At 47.3% G+C, this 15,849-nt stretch overlaps 1 protein-coding gene and 1 pseudogene across 1 annotated transcript in view; both read right to left on the bottom strand.

Moving 5' to 3' along the window:
* METTL2A (methyltransferase 2A, tRNA N3-cytidine) overlaps positions 1 to 15,849 on the bottom strand; it is a 38,928-nt gene that overhangs the window by 9,260 nt on the left and 13,819 nt on the right. The gene's annotated exons all lie outside the window — the stretch shown is intronic.
* LOC133057963 (serine/threonine-protein phosphatase 2A 55 kDa regulatory subunit B beta isoform-like) lies at positions 5,773 to 8,648 on the bottom strand (annotated as a pseudogene).

Below are 15,849 nucleotides of genomic sequence, written 5' to 3'. Positions count from 1 at the left end.
ATGTTTTTTGCTTTCCTATTCTAACAAAATGTTTGGAAACCAAAATAGACAGTGTGTGTGTGGGCGGGGGACAGGCTTGCTTGGTCACTGTTTGAGCCTCCCAGATGCTGGTGTTTTAGCTCCCACATTTCTTCTGTGGTAGCAGGGCAAGATTTTACTTTTGCTCTTTCAGTCACCAGTGAGGACATCACATCGTAACAGGTTCCCCAATCTGATTAGGGACTTGGCATCTCACTGACCAGCTGATCCACTCCACTCCTCTATCAGAGCAGGAAATACCCTGATAGGTTCTCTTCTCTTCTCACAGATACAAGACTTACCTCAGTTACCAGGTCCTTCCCTGGGGCGCCCTTTATACACACCCCCACCCTGATGATGCAGGAGCTGGACAGAAGGACCTGCGGATTGGTCTGTGGGGCAGGGGCAGCGCTGGAAGGCCTTCGGTGGTCGCACTGCCCAGAGGCTGCCTCCCACCTGGCACTCATTCAGCGCTTGAATGGTCTCACCTGCCCTGCTCGGCTGGGACAGGTGAGACTTGTGGCCTCTACAGCCCCTGGCCTCCCCTCGCTGTGCTCCCCACAGGACTGGAACCCCAGGAAGTAACCCTGGGTCTAGTTCTCCAGCCCCTGGCGGCTCATCTCCTCCACTGGAGAAACTATGAAAGTTGTGCCTGCTACGTTAACATGTTCCCGTGAGGGGGCCCCCACTGCCCACTGAGGGAGTTTCCATCTTATAACTGAGAAGAGAGAGGTGGTAGGTGTGAGGCAGAGAGCCTGACCTGAGAGCTAAGCTGATCCAGGGGCCAGTCCCAGCTCTCCTCCCCTGGGCTCCATGAGTTTGAGCTGTTTACTTCACCGTCCCAGCTCCCCTTTTTCATCCATTAAAGGGGATATGATGGGACATCCCAGGTGGCTCAGTGGAAAAGAATCCACTGCCAATGCCTTAGAAATGGGTTTGACCTCCGATCAGGGAAGATTCCACATGCCGCGGAGCAACTGAGCCTGTGTACCACAGCTACTGAGCCTTTGCTCTAGAGCCCAGGCACCACAACTGCTGAGCCCACGTACTACAACAATCGAAGCCTGCGTGCCCTGGAGCCTGTGCTCTGCGACAAGAGAAGCCACTGCAATGAGAAGTCCATGCACTGCAATAAAGACTCAGCATAGCGAAAAATAAATAAATAAAAATGCTTTAAAGGGAGGGGGAAATGATGCCCATCTTAGAGCGGTAGTTAGGCTTCCTAAAGCATCCAGCACAGCACTGAGTGGGACAGGGAGTCTAACCGGGGGCTTCCCTAAAATTATGATTTCTTCTCTTCCTCATTTGATTTTTTAAAAACCTACCTTTCTAACTGTGGTGACTAATATATATTCCTCACACTTAAAATAGACTGTTTAGTGTTTTCAGGAAGTCCTCAAACTAGAGCTGGGTCCCAGCACTGAGCTGACTGAAGCGTGGCTGCCAGAGGCCCTTAGGCTTCGCAGCCCTCGTTGTCTCTGTCGCAAGTCTCACCCTGCCAGCACGGCAGGAAGGTGGTCACTGATGACCCAGAATGAACGACTGTGGCCATGTTTCAGTTAAACTGTATTTGCAAAAATAGGCAGTTTGCCAGCCCCTGCATGACTCTCCAATTGCAGCTCACACCAGGATCACCTAGGGGGTATCTTGCAACACACCTTGCTGGACCCTGCCTCTAGCATTTCTGACTCTGTGGGTCTGGGCTGGGGCTTTTATTTGCATTTCTAACAACTTCTGGGTGACACTGAGGTTGCTGGTCTGGGAACCACTTTGAGAAACACCGAAGTTTCTCCCTCTCCCTTCTTCCTCTGTGCACCTGGGACATTTTATTCCTACTACAAAGAGAGCGTTTATTGGTTTTTACTATGGTTAGTGGTTTGTGTGTGGGTCTCTGGGATCCTGTGTTAATCATCTTCCTATCCCAGTGCCCGATGGTAGCAATTGCTCATCATTTCACTGACAGGACTCAAGAGAGGTCATGGCCACTGGAGCCCTGGCCCAGCCCTGCTCCTCGGTGGGCACTTCTCTCTGGAGCTTTGTACAACCCAGGCCTGGCCCTGTCATGGAGAAGAGGAAGAGGGACTTTGCCCCCTTGCCTGTCCAGAAACAGACCAGGAGAGGAGGCATTCGCTGCTCAGACTAGACCTTGAACCCAGACTGGAAATAAAACGAGGCCTGGGGATTTGGTTTGTTTAATTTTGTTATTTTTTTGCTTTGTGATGTGTAAGTGTTGGGAGGTTAAATCCAGACAGCTGACTGCTGTGGAAAACCACTATTACTGAATTGTAGAGATTAAGAAATCTTTTAAAATGACCTGTGGTCAGGGCTTTTTCTCAGATGATGCAAAATTCAGTTTGGTCCTGATAAAAATGAGTAATATTTGAGGGACTCCTTCCATGATCCAACTTCCCTGGTAGCTCAGACAGTAAAGTCTGCCTGCAATGCGGGAGACTTGGGTTCGATCCCTGAGTTGAGAAGATCCCCTGGAGAAGGAAATGGCAAACCACTCCAGTATTCTTGCCTGGAAAATCTCATTGGAGTCTGGTGGGCTACAGTCCACGGGGTTGCAAAGGGTTGGACACAACTGAGCAACTTTACTTTCACTTTCACTCCATGATCCAGTGGTTAAGAATGCAGGAGATGAATGTTTGGTCTCTGGTCAGTGAACTAACATGCCTGGGGGCAACTAAGTCCTCACTGCAACTACTGAACCAGAGCGCATCAACTAAAGAGAAGTTGACACATCACAATGAAGGATTCCATGTGCCACAGCTAAGACCCCACACAGCTAAATAAATAAGCGAATAAATATATTTTTAAAAGAACAAATGATATTTGAGACCGCTCCCCATCTTGAGTGGCATGAGCACCAATCCCTGGGTCCAGTACCCTCTTCTGGAACTTAGGGCCTTCCTCCTGGTCTTTATCCTGAGGACACTGCACGTAGAGAGTCAGGCATGGACTCCTGTGTGCTCCCCCACCTCCCCTTGCTGATGGGCACAGAGGAGGCCCCATCAGGAACTTGCCAGAGACAGGGAGCCACTTAGTCCAGGGCTGGCCAAACGCTTCAGGTGTAACAGTGCCTCCCTCTTCCCAATTCCCAGGCCTCTCCAGTGGAGGCTGACACAGGAATTCCTTGGATCTGTGTGGTTTCAAGACCATGCTTCACTATCTCCTTTCCAAACTAACAGACAGGCAGAAAGGACTCCTTCCCTCCCCATCTTGCCTGGCTCTGTGAACTCTGCCCACGGTCCAGATGTGTGCTGCTCATCTAGACTGTGGTGTGGAAAGCTCTGAGCTACGGCCAGTCATCTGGAGCCTGTGGAGTTAGCACCACTGGGGAGCAGGACTGACCCGAGTGGCTTAGGACTCCTTCAGATATTCCCTGTCCTGGCCACCTCGTTACCCCTGCCTGCCAATCAGATTTGCATCAATAAACTTTATGTTCCGGGCTTTGCCAGATGAATGAAAGGCAAGCAGCTAAAGTCTGATCTCTGACCTTGGCACGTAAACAGCTTACAGATTGGACTTGACAGTTAATAAAGGAAAGGCTTTGCGATTCTCTGATGCCTTTTTCCCTTGATTAGATTAAGCATTCATAAGCTTTGGGGAAGTCATCAATTGGAAGAGGAAGACCCCACAAGATATCTCTACTCGTACAACCGTTCAGACTGTCAGCCCCTCAGTCAATAGTCACTGACATTGGCGCTATCCTATTACCCGAGCTCAGCTCTGTGCTGACCACTCTCCAGCACAGGGGCCTCGAGAATTCCTGAAGTCCACACTGTGCCCTCCTGGAAGGCAGCTTGGCAGTTTGGCAGTCCAGAGCACTAACTTCAGTTCAGGCAAATCTGAACTTGAACCCTAATTCTGCCGGGTGACCTTTGGCAAGTTATTTAACCTGTCTGCCCTCAGTTTCCTCTTGGGGTTAATAATACCCACTGCCAAGGGTTGTCATCAGGACTAAGTGAGACCATCTGCGCAAGGCTTGCAGCCCACGGCCTGATGCTCAGCCGCCAGCCAGACGTGCAGGTCCTAGCACAGAACTCAGTTTGCTGGGCCGGCTCTCAGGGGCTGGAGGCTCCTTCCCTTCCCAAAGATCTGCCAGCCACGGGGGAGCTGATGATGATCTCCATGGTCTCTACTTTCCACGGTCTGAAAGACCTACTGCTGACAATGTGTTTAGTTTCTTCATCTATAAAATGGGTAGTGGTGATAACCTCCTGGGAGGATCAGGGAAGAGCCTGGCACAGAAGCTTGCAAATGCACTTTGCCGAAGGAAAGGACCATGGGAACGTTAGATGCGGGTAGCAGCCTCTGGCTTGTCATCGGATGCCACTGCAGCCCTGCAGGCTGTCTTTAATAATAGGTATTTTAAAATTCCTAAACCCACTTCATGCTATATTTGCTCACACACGGAGGTTTATTCAGTGTTAATCACATTAATGTGCTGTTTCATTTCACGCTGTGCGATGCCAGCTTCCGTGAGAGCCTGGAGACAGCAGAATTTACTCTCCAAGGGACCTCGTACTGCGTTTACCCACACGTTGTCAAGGCATCTCAGAGCCCCAGTGACCTCTGGGCCACCCCCTTGTTCCCCCGGGGTGCCCTCAAGCCTTAAGTAGTCTTCAAGTGTCTCTCTTACCTCTTGGCTTTTACCCTCAATTAGAAACCTCTTAGGCAAGTGTCCAATTTTTACTAACCATCTTGAATCCTTAAACCAGCCAAACACACGCTACTCAGTAAAAGCAGCCCATCAGGGGTCATAAGGGACCTTGTATGAACAGGAGTTTGCAGCATCCTTTGAGAGCCCCTGGTTCAGTTCCCCTCATGTTACAGATAGAAAAACTGAGTAGCAGAGGTGTATGGACTTAACCGCTCTCCTCTGTTGGCCCTTTCGCTAAGCTGATGAATAATCTCCCTTCAGATCTTGGACACAAAACAACAAACGCGTCCATTTTTTTCTTGGCTCTGTGCCCCAATCATCTTGAAACAACTACTTGCCCCTCCTAATTCTTGTCAGCTGAGAGCCTCAGACCCTATTTCCTGCAGAAAAGGATGCCCCCCGCCACTGACCCCAGGGCCTGGCACAGCACCTCAGCACAGTGTCCCCTCCAAGCTTGGGGCCACCCACCTGCCTTCCCAAGGACTTTACCCAGAACCTTCCACCCCCTTCTTATACCGTCAATTTCTCCCTTTCCACTGGGGTATTCCTGTCAATAACTATGTTGGCTCTCATTTCAAACGTTTTGGTGTAAAACCCTCTCTTGACCTCACTGTCCTCTACAGGTACTATTACCTGGACAACTCTCCTTGACAACTTGGCTGTTTCCACTTCCTCTTCACCTGCTGTTCACTCTTTTTTTTTTTTTTGATAGTAAATGGGTATTTATTTTTAGTTGAAATTTTTAGTTGAAATTTTCCAATTGCTTAATTCAAAAAAACACATATTTTTTTCTCTTTAAACAGTATGATCTCATTTTTATCTCTGCAGACACCTAGAAACAAAACACTGGATCCACCAGAGAAAATGGGGCAATAAAAGCATCAGAAATTCAAGTCAGCTATGGAATAATTACTGTTAGCTGACAGTTCTCAATTCTAAACAGAAATGTCCCAGAACCTGTTGGATTTGACAAAGTTTCTTAGAGCTGGGGATTTGGAAAAGTTGAACTCCGCGGAATTCTTTCCCAATTGTTTCCAGCAGAGGGAAGATAAGGCTGATCCATCAAATGAACATCCAAAGAAACATTTAGGAACATGTTTAACTAGTACTCAGTATATGAGATTATTAAGTAATAACTGGAATACATATAGGTTATTTGTCACTGCTACAATATTTTCTGAAGGATGCTGAGCTGTAAGCAAGATCCTTTTTTACTAAAGTCCAGAACTTTTTACTAAAGTTGACACTGATGTCTTTTTCCCTGCTTGCCTCCCAGGCTTGTTTTTTAGGATAGCTTGGGGTTTGCTGTTTTCCCTTGAGGCCTTAAGTGTAACATCGCGGTTGGTGTTTCAGTCAAATATTCTCAAGTTGTTGTAGTAGCTGTTGTGATGAGACTGTCTGACCCATTGCACACACACTCAACTCAAAAATGCAGTCGTTTTCCAAGCCAGAGCACAGCTTACTGTTGTGAACCAGGTAAGTCTCAAAGGGGCGGTTTTCCTTGTTGAGATCCCAAATTCTGATGGTCAGATAGTGTCTAGTCATGTGACTCCCACTGTGGCTGAACTTCATATCCAAAATCAAAGAGATTATTTGAGGGAAAATGACCTGCTACTTGGATCATTCAGCTCTTCAAAAACTTCGGGTCATAGAGGGTCTCCTGGGTGGGGGGAGCGCAGGGGTTGTGAGTGTGTGTGTGGAGGGCAATCGGGGCTCATTGTGGGGACAAGGAGACTGATGACAAATGTACTGGGAACACGGACCTGCATGAGCTCTCCTGGAGGTACCAAAACCTGGACATGACTGAGAGACTGAACAACAACATACCAAGGCTCAAGGTCCACTGGAAGTCGAATCTCCCACCATCTTGGGCCTAATCAGCTCTAATTAGTTTTTGTTGTATCCTCAATGGTTACATCATTCTTCTAAAGGTTGTGCCCTGCCCTCTTCCCTCCTGTATCATAACTGCAGACCATTATCACATCCAAGACATTGAATGCTGACACAATAATCTAATACAAAGTCCATTTCATATTTCCTCATTTGACACCCAAAGGTCCTCCATAGCTACTTTTTAATCCAGATCAGGTAAGGAACAGGCCCGCCCAAATTTAACTTCCATTTCCACCACTCCACTCAGACTGCCTACAGTCAGGGTGACTTCTTCACCAAACCTAAAAGACTTTCTCTGGCATTGGCCGGGGGTCACTCACAGCAGTCTCTGCTGGGCTTCTGCCTCACCACACATTCAGTTTGCCCCCTCCTTCCTTGATCCTTCCCTTCCACCAGTCCTATGAATGTTGGGGGAACCCAGGTCATTGTTCTGGGCCCTTCCTCTTCAGTTCCCAGGTGGTCTCATCTAGGCTGGCGGCTTTAATACCAGCTGCATGCTGATGCCACCCATACTTCCAGCATTGAAGCTTGATATCCCCCGAATCCAGCCCCATGTATGTATGTTAGTAGCTCAGTTGGGTCTGACTCTTTGCGACCCCATGGACTGTAGCCCACCAACTTTCTCTATCCATGGGATTTCCCAGGCAAGAACACTGGAGTGGGTTGTCATTTTCTTCTTCAGGAAATCATCCCAACCCAGGGATCAAAACCAGGTCTCCTGCATTGCAGGAAGATTCTTTGCCACCTGAGCCACCAGGTCCAGGGAAGCCCCAGGAAGAAAGCCTCTACTTTCTTCTCAGCATCTCCCCTGTGACATGGCATCAACACACCAACTTAACACATCCAAATAGAGGTCTTAAAGAGGTCTTCTTTCTCATTCAATAACAGCAACCCCCTCACCTCTGCTCAAGGTGTTTATTTAACTTATATGCAGAGTATACCACGAGAAATGCCACGCTGGATGAAGCACAAGCTGGAATCAAGATTGCCAGGAGAAATATCAGATATGCAGATGACACCACCTCTATGGTAAAAAGCGAAGAGGAACTAAAGCACCTCTTGATGAAAGTGAAAGGGGAGAGTGAAAAAGCTGGTTTAAAACTCGACATTCAAAAAAGTAAGATCATGGCATCCGGTCCCATCACTTTATGACAAATAGATGAAGAAACAATGGAAACAGTGACAGATTTTATTTTCTTGAGTCCCAAAATCACTGCAGATGGTGACTGCAGCCATGAAATTAAAAGACTCTTACTGCTCCTTGGAAGAAAAGCTATGACAAACCTAGATAGCTTATTAAAAAGCAGAAACATTACTCTGCCAACAAAGGTCTGTATAGTCAAAGCCATGGTTTTTCCACTAGTCATGTATGGATGTGAGAGTTGGACCATAAAAAAAGCTGAGCGCCTCTATCCTGCCTAAGAATTGATGCTTTTGAACTGTGGTGTTAGAGAAGGCTCTTGAGAGTCCCTTGGACTGCAAGGAGATCAAACTAGTCAATCCTAAAGGAAATCAATCCTGAATATTCATTAGAAGGGCTGATGCTGAAGCTCCAATACTTTGGTCACCTAATGTGAAGAGCTGATTCATTAGAAAAGACCCTGATGCTGGGAAAGATTGAAAGAAGGAGAAGAGGGTGACAGATGAGACTGTTGGATGGCATCACTGACTCAAAGGACATGGGTTTAAGCAAGCTCCGGGAGATGGAGAAGGCCAGGGAGGCCTGGCATCCTGCAGTCTATGGGGTCGCAAAGAATGGGACACGACTGAGCTCATGACCAACAACAACAACCCTCACCTCATCTATCATCTGTCCTGATTCCACTCCTCCCTCAGCAGCCCCCCAACCACTAGGTCCCCTCTGAACCCCCATCCCTCCATCTTTCTAGCCACCTCTGACGTTTAGTACCCCCTTAGCTGCCTGCATCACCCGGGAGCCTCCAGACTGCTCCTTCTGATTGCCCCACCCTCCCACAGCATATTTTTCAGCAGAGCTAAACACTAATCTTTTAAAATTGTAATTCAGGTCAGATCACTCCCTCTCCTAAAACTCTCCCACACCTTTCTCCATGTAATAAGAAAACATCCTAACTCAGCAGGGTTTACAAGGCCCTTGGTGGCTTAGTCCTCTTTCTAACTTCCTCCACCATTCTTTCTGGTGACCCTATCCCCACCTCCCTTTAGCTCTTTAAATGCCTAAAATTCCCCACCTCAGGGCTTTTGTTTCTCCAGGTTCTTGCCTCTGGCTGCTACACCCTTACTCTGGGTCTCAACATTGCCCATGGCAGAGCTGAAGAATTGATGCTTTTGAATTGTGGTGCTGGAGAAGACTCTTGAGAGTCCCTTGGACAGCATGGAGGTCAAACCAGTCAGTCCTAAGAAAAGTTATGACCAACCTAGACAGCATATTAAAAAGCAGAGACAAAAATAAATAAATAAAAAGCAGAGACATTATTTTGTCAACAAAGGTCTGTCTAGTCAAAGGTATGGTTTTTGCAATGGTCATGTATGGATGTGAGAGTTGGACTATTAAGAAAGCTGAGCGTTGAAGAATTGATGGTTTGAACTGTGGTGTTGGAGAAGACTCTTCAGAGTCCCTTGGTCTGCAAGGAGATCCAACCAGTCCATCCGAAAGGAAATCAGACCTGACTCATTTGAAAAGACTCTGTTGCTGGGAAAGATTGAAGGCAGGAGGAGAAGGGGACAACAGAGGATGAGATGGTTGGATGGCATCACTGACTCAATGGACATGAGTTTCGGTGAACTCCTGGAGTTGGTGATGGACAGGGAGGCCTGGCATCCTGCAGTCCATGGGGTCGTAAAGAGTTGGATATGACTGAGCGACTGAACTGAACTGAACTGATTGGTATAAAAACAAACGTAATCGAGGCTGCCTTCATTATCATATGTTCATTATTATACTATTCATTTTTTCTTTCTGGTTTTGTTTTTTTTTATTTTTTTAAAAAACATAATCTTTGGCTGCATGGTGCAGCTTGTGGGCTTGTGGGATCTTAGTCCCCTGATCAGGTATCAAACCTTGGCCCTCAGCAGTAAAAGCTCAGAGTCCTGACCACTGGGCCACCAGGGAATTCCCCTCTTCTGGTTTTAAAATAAACCAAAATTAAAAATGCTTTCAAAAGCCCCTAAAAGCTGATGGGCCCAAGTCACTGCACTGCAAAGGAGACTGTGCCCCGTGACTCATGAAGAAGCTGACCCTGGCTGAAGGCAACAACCTGAAACTCATCAAAAGCTTGAAAGTTTTATCTCCTCTTCACTACTCTCTGGGACTTTAGAGAAGAAATGTAGATCAGTGCTTCCTGCTACAGACTCACTTACTAACACATGGTTATTCTCTCCAGGCAAAAGTTACCTGGGGACATACCACCTATATAACTGCTAAATATACAATATATGGTAAAGTGTGTCTTACACAAAGTAGTCTTGTAAATACAGAATAGTCTACAGAGGTTGGCTTTCAATGCTGTTCTCTGCAAGTTACAGTGGGGGCTGCTACAGGGGGCTGCTAAGTTATAGGGGGCTGCTCGGGGTGCTGGATTATTTTTTATACCTGACTGACAGTTAAGGAAACTGAGAACCCAGTAATGGGGCCAAGATGATGCAGAGAACAAATGAAACAGTGATCCCAGGATTTCAACCCTGGTATGTGCTTTGGACAGACCGAGTTTATGGTGCCTGAGGGTTTTCTAGGGGAAAGAGGTGTCAGGAGGCATTTAGATAAACCAGTTCAAGGCTCAAGTGACATCCTTAGCTTGTGGCATAGATTTGGGAATTATCCGAGTGCTGGTGGCATTTAAAGATTCAGAGTGGAACAGCTTGTTCACTCTGTTGCAGCCTCTGTTATCATGAACCCACCCTGAGTGGGCCTCCTCCTTAGGGAGCTGGCAGCTTTGCTGTCTTGTGGGTTCTGGCCCCTGCTCTTTCCAGGTGTGCCTGGCTCCTGAGAAACATTTATGGGAACCTCTGTCCACAGTCCCTGGGCTACCCGCATGCACTCCACCTCCAGTCCCACTACTTTCTTTTTGGGGGCACTGCACAGCAGGTGGAGTTCCCTGACCAGGGATCGAACCCATGCCCCCTGCCTGCAGTGGAAGCCCAGGGTCCCAACCACTGGACTGTCAGAGGAGCCCTCCACTATTTCTTGCTGGATTAGATGCTAGAACTTGACTTTCTTTGCCTTGGTGCCTGATCTCTATAGGGACCTGGCACCTGAGTGACATTCTGTGTACTCATCCAACCAGTAAACATTGAGCACCAACTATGTGCAGGATACCACTGTGAACAAAGCAGACAAAATCTCTTGAACCCAAGGAGCTTAGAGTCTAGAGGCAGACAATCAATAAATAATGGTTCCAGGTGTCATGAATACGATAAAGCCTCATAATGTGGTGGAAGTGAGAGCAGCGGAGGGCTCTGAGGAGTGGCAGTGGCACAGGATAAGGTCGCTGGTGGGAAAGGAACCTCAGAGGGGAAGGTTGGAGCTGAGCCCTGAATGAGAAGAAGGCAGCAGTCATGAGAAGATGGAGCATGTGCAGAGTCCTTCCAGGAGCAGTGTGAGCCCAGGTGTCCAGGCTGGGCGTGTCTGGAAGGCCCAACTGATGGGAGGGAAGAGAAGGGCTTGGAAAGGCAGAAAAAGCCACGGTGGGCAGGGGTCCTCCCAGGTGAGAAGACCCAACCCCAGGCTACCAAGGACACCTAACAACATAGGAAGGGAAAAAATAAGTCAAGAGAAGACCCCTCTTGGACTTCCCTGGTGGTCCAGTGGTTAAGACTCCATGCTTCCACTGCAGGGGGCCTGGGTTGGGATAGTTTTGCCTGCCTCTCAGTGTGGCCAAAAAAGAAAAGAGAAGACCCCTTTTTACTGAGGAAGGAGGAAGAGGGAGGAAGCAGCAGCAAGACAGAAGCAGGAGCAGGACTGGGGCCCTTGTTAAAAAATTAAGAATTTTAAGATGGTGACAGCAGAGCATCGAACTTGGTGTGGGCCCTTCTGAGCAGCCGGCACGGTGCCACTCCACAGGACACAGCCCATGACACTGGCCCCAGCCCAGCAGACAGCCTTGGGAAGATGAAGGGCTCCTCCCTTCACCCCAGGCCGAGCCTTGCAGGCAGGGCCCTAAGACACAGAGTAAATGCGGTAGATTAAAATTTTTCTATTTTGATGAAAAAGTTGCAAATTGTACAGTGTTGCACAACCAACATAATGTAGCTGATTTCATGGACTTTTCAGAGCTGTATTGATATCACACTTCTGACAGTTGCAGTGTTCTCCTTTCCCCTGGAAGGCGTGGCTGGGGGTGGGGGGTGGGGTGGGGGGTTTGGGCAGTGCCCCTCTCCTCCTCATGCTCCCCACATGGCAGGGGACAGGATTAACCTCTGAGCAGGTGTGGCATGTTCCCAGGCAGGCACAGCTGGTTGGAGCCAAGAATGTTTAAACCCCTATGTCAAATATCATTTATATCAAACCTCCCCTCCTTAATCTTAGGCTAATTACTTTAACGATTAACACTAGTTGTCTGTCCTTGGTAAACTGTTTATTCTCCTTGAACTTCAGATTTCCTCATCTGTAAAAAGGCGATGATTATACTGATACTTCACAGGGGTGCTGTGAGGATTAAACATATGAAAAGCCTTTTTAAAGAGTATTAAGGTTTAAACAGATGCCAGGTAGTGTTACTACAGATCTGCTCCGTTGTTGCCTCACTGGTGTGGACAGCGCCATGGCTGAACGGGAGCTTCTCTTCGTAGCACGGACTCCTAGACTCTGGTGTATTCTTCTTTTTTTCCCCCCATTTTATAGTGTATTTTTAACAATCAACTTCTGATCTTCAGTTTCTCAAGCAGCAGCTTCCTTTCCTGGGGAGATCCCCTTGGCTTGTCAGTCATGCCTCAGATCACAGATCAATAATCCTCATTTATGTACCAGACTCTTGTGAGTTGGGCTGCCTGCATCATTTTAATAGTCCCTAAATGAACCGAGAAGAAAGAATCCAGATCCTGGACCTGAGGGTTCTGAAGGAGACAAGTAATTATTCTTACTCGTTGCTTAGTCAGTTTGGGTAATACTCTTATTAAAATGTGCTGAAGGCAGATACACTTATTACAAGAGTAAGCAATGGTCCCGGAAGTTTCTCTCTGTGATGCAGTGGCTGTTCCTTTGGTCTTGAAGGCTCTGCCCTCACACATCCCATGAACGATGTCACCCCACCTCAGAAGGCCCTTTCCCCTGCTCCCTGCCACCTCTGTATCCTTCCTACTCTGTTTGAATCTTCCTGGTACATGCCCACCTGATTCATGTTGTATGGGTTTATATTGTTGGGATCACCCCATCCAAACATGAGCTCCGAGAGAGAGCTGTGACTCTGCTCTGTTCACTGTGAGGTTTCCAGGACTGGGGCTCAGGGCCTTTCACCAGCAATCGGATCCAGAGAGAACTTATATTATTCTTGTTTTTGTTGTATTTACTTTTTAAAAAGACTTTTGCTCATGATGAATGATACTTATGTTACATTTATCATAGTGATATAAAATTTCCTTTAAAAATAAGTTTAAAACTGTAAGTAATTTAAAAAGATCAAGTGAATAATGTTGGTGCCCACATGTCACAAAAATGGTGTTCTGTGGAAGCCTTTTAGAGACTCTGCTTGGTCTGTAATCCCATTCTGGCACCTGTATACACACACGTAGACACACTCAGTACACAAAGACATCGGCATTAGGAACTGGGCTATAGTCACTTCCTACAAGTGGACTAAACAGCAGGGAAGGTCCTTCGCCAGACTGGAGGATTCTGGGGAGTACACACTTCCTAGGGCTCCCAGGCCGCTCTACCTACCTAGGGGTCCATGAGACACCCCATGTCCTTCTACCTTCTGTCTTCTCCCTAAGCCAGCTTGAGCTGCTGATGCTTGCAATCAAAGCCCTGTACACTACAGTCTCTTGAAGTTAAATACAAACTGGGTGTCGATGCATATCTATTGAGGGGGATGAGGGCATGGCAGGAAGAAACTATTTAGTTATTCAGTCTTCACATATCTCTGCACGACTGTGGGTCAGGTGTTTGCCACTTGGCTAAGTGTTGAGAATACAAAGCTCCCCCAAGAAATTCATCATTTAGTGGACTCCACTGAGTGTCAGCCTTAATCAGCCAATAAATGTTGAGTAATGGGAAGCAAGGCTGAGGAGGGAGTAGGGGGTTCACTGGCAGCACAGTGCATCAGAGGGCTTTTCTTCCATCCTGCTCCTCCCTGTGGAGGCATTTCTCTAACAAGCTATTGCTGTCTTAAAGGTTTCAAGTATGGGTCCTTCTAAGGATATATATTTTTTTCTTTCTTTCATTTTTGGTGGAGAAGGGAGGTGATATTTAAGGTTTAATGAAGAAATCCAAAATCAGAGAAAGGAAGATAGGGAATGAATGTATGTGCTTACTCAGTCATGTCTGACTCTTGACAGCCCCATTGGCTATAGCCTACCAGGCTTTTTTGTCCATGGGGATTCTCTAGGTATGCAATCTGGGGCTTCCCTCAAGGTGAAGAGGCCAAGTTTGCGCCCTTGGTCAAGGTTACTGGCTACTGTGTCTCAGGGGGCACCCCCAGAGGGTGGAATTTGACTGTGGCTGTTGGTCCCCTAACTTGGTCATGCAGTACATCCCACTGACTACAGGCAAGAGACAATCCATACCCAATCTTGAACCTTAGAAATTCATTGGAATAAAGAGAGGTAGCCGTGACACACCATTTCAGCTTTTTCACTGGCAAAATTTATCACCAGCACTCCTCCCACCCCTCAACCCAGGTTCCCAAATCAACCTGCACACTGAATTAAGAAGCATATAAAAATGTGCAACGCATCAATGCAACTCAGCTCTGAAAATAGCAGCTGCAGCCACAAACCAAAGAACAGGCCTTTGCGAACGGAGTGAAAGCAGCTGTTAGTCCTGAGTCCATCTTTTAAGTCACAGATAAAAGTGCCCCCCACTACTAAAGTAACACCTTTAATCAGAGATAGGAATCAATTCGAGGAAAGTAGTATGTCCTAGCACATTAGATTTTCCTTTTCCTGCTAAGTTTCCAAGGTCCTAATTTCCCAGCCAGAGCCCAGGAGAGTATGAACTCACGTGAAGACAGGCAGTGGACCCATTGCAAAGCAATAGGTTTGACAGCATCAGCAAAGGCCAGGTTCAAGATGAAGCACACACAATCAGGAGATGAATCACTTCTGAGCCATAAGAACCCAAGGTCTCCAGGGAATAGTGTCACAACCTGACCCTGGGCCATGCCGTCAGGAACACAGCTCCTCTCTGATAGCTCTGGCACACCCATCTCAAATCAAACTGTCCCTCTTTTTTTAAACAATGTTGAATCTGTCTCCTCAGCCAAATTAACATTACTTAGAAAGATCAGTGAGTTTCAGAAACACTACTCTGCTAGACTCGAATGTAAACCACACAACTTCCTGAGCAGTTTCATATGTGGAGCTACCTTCCCAGCCAACACAGCACTTTTCTTGCCTGAAGAGGGTCAAGAGAGTCAGACTGAAAGCCCAGGCAGCCTGTGTTTTTCTGAGTGGCACTGAGGTCACACTTTAATCTACTCTGATCATGTTTAATTGTCTACTGCCCCTCATTAGTGATTCCAAGGCTGAGAAATTATGCAAAGTCCCTTACAGAGTTCAAGTTAGCTTGACAGATAAAAAGAGAGCTTGACATATAGCTAAGTGGTAAAGGGATGCGGGGGTGGGTAGGAAGGAAAGATAAAGGCTCAACTTTTATATACCTAAACTCAAAGCATAGGCAGGTACTAGGATAAGGGAATAAAAACTGTTTCTGGGCTTCCCTGGTGGCTCAGTGGTAAAGAATCCACCTGCCAACGCGAGACACACGTTTGATCACTGATCTGGGAAGACTCCACATGCCATGGAGTAACTAAGCCTCTGCACCGCAACTATTGAGCCTGTGCTCTAGAGCTCAGGTGCCACAACTACTGAAGCCCCTGCACCCTAGAGCCTGTGCGCCACAAGAGAAGCCATCACAATAAGCCTGTGCACCACTAGAGAATAGCCCCTGCCTGCCGATACTAGAGAAAAAGCCCACACAGGAATGAAGACCCAGCACAGCCAAAAATAAAAGGAAAGGAAATAGTCGCTCAGTCGTGTCTGACTCTTTGCAACCCCACAGACTGTAGCCTGCCAGGCTCCTTCTCTCGGAATTTTCCAGGCAAGAATACTGGAGTGAGTAGCCATTTCCTTCTGCAGGG

The sequence above is a fragment of the Dama dama genome, chromosome 5, assembly GCF_033118175.1.
Source record: "Dama dama isolate Ldn47 chromosome 5, ASM3311817v1, whole genome shotgun sequence".
Classification (NCBI taxonomy): domain Eukaryota; kingdom Metazoa; phylum Chordata; class Mammalia; order Artiodactyla; family Cervidae; genus Dama; species Dama dama.
Note: the sequence above shows the minus strand (reverse complement) of the source record. Positions and strands in the feature narration are given on the sequence as shown.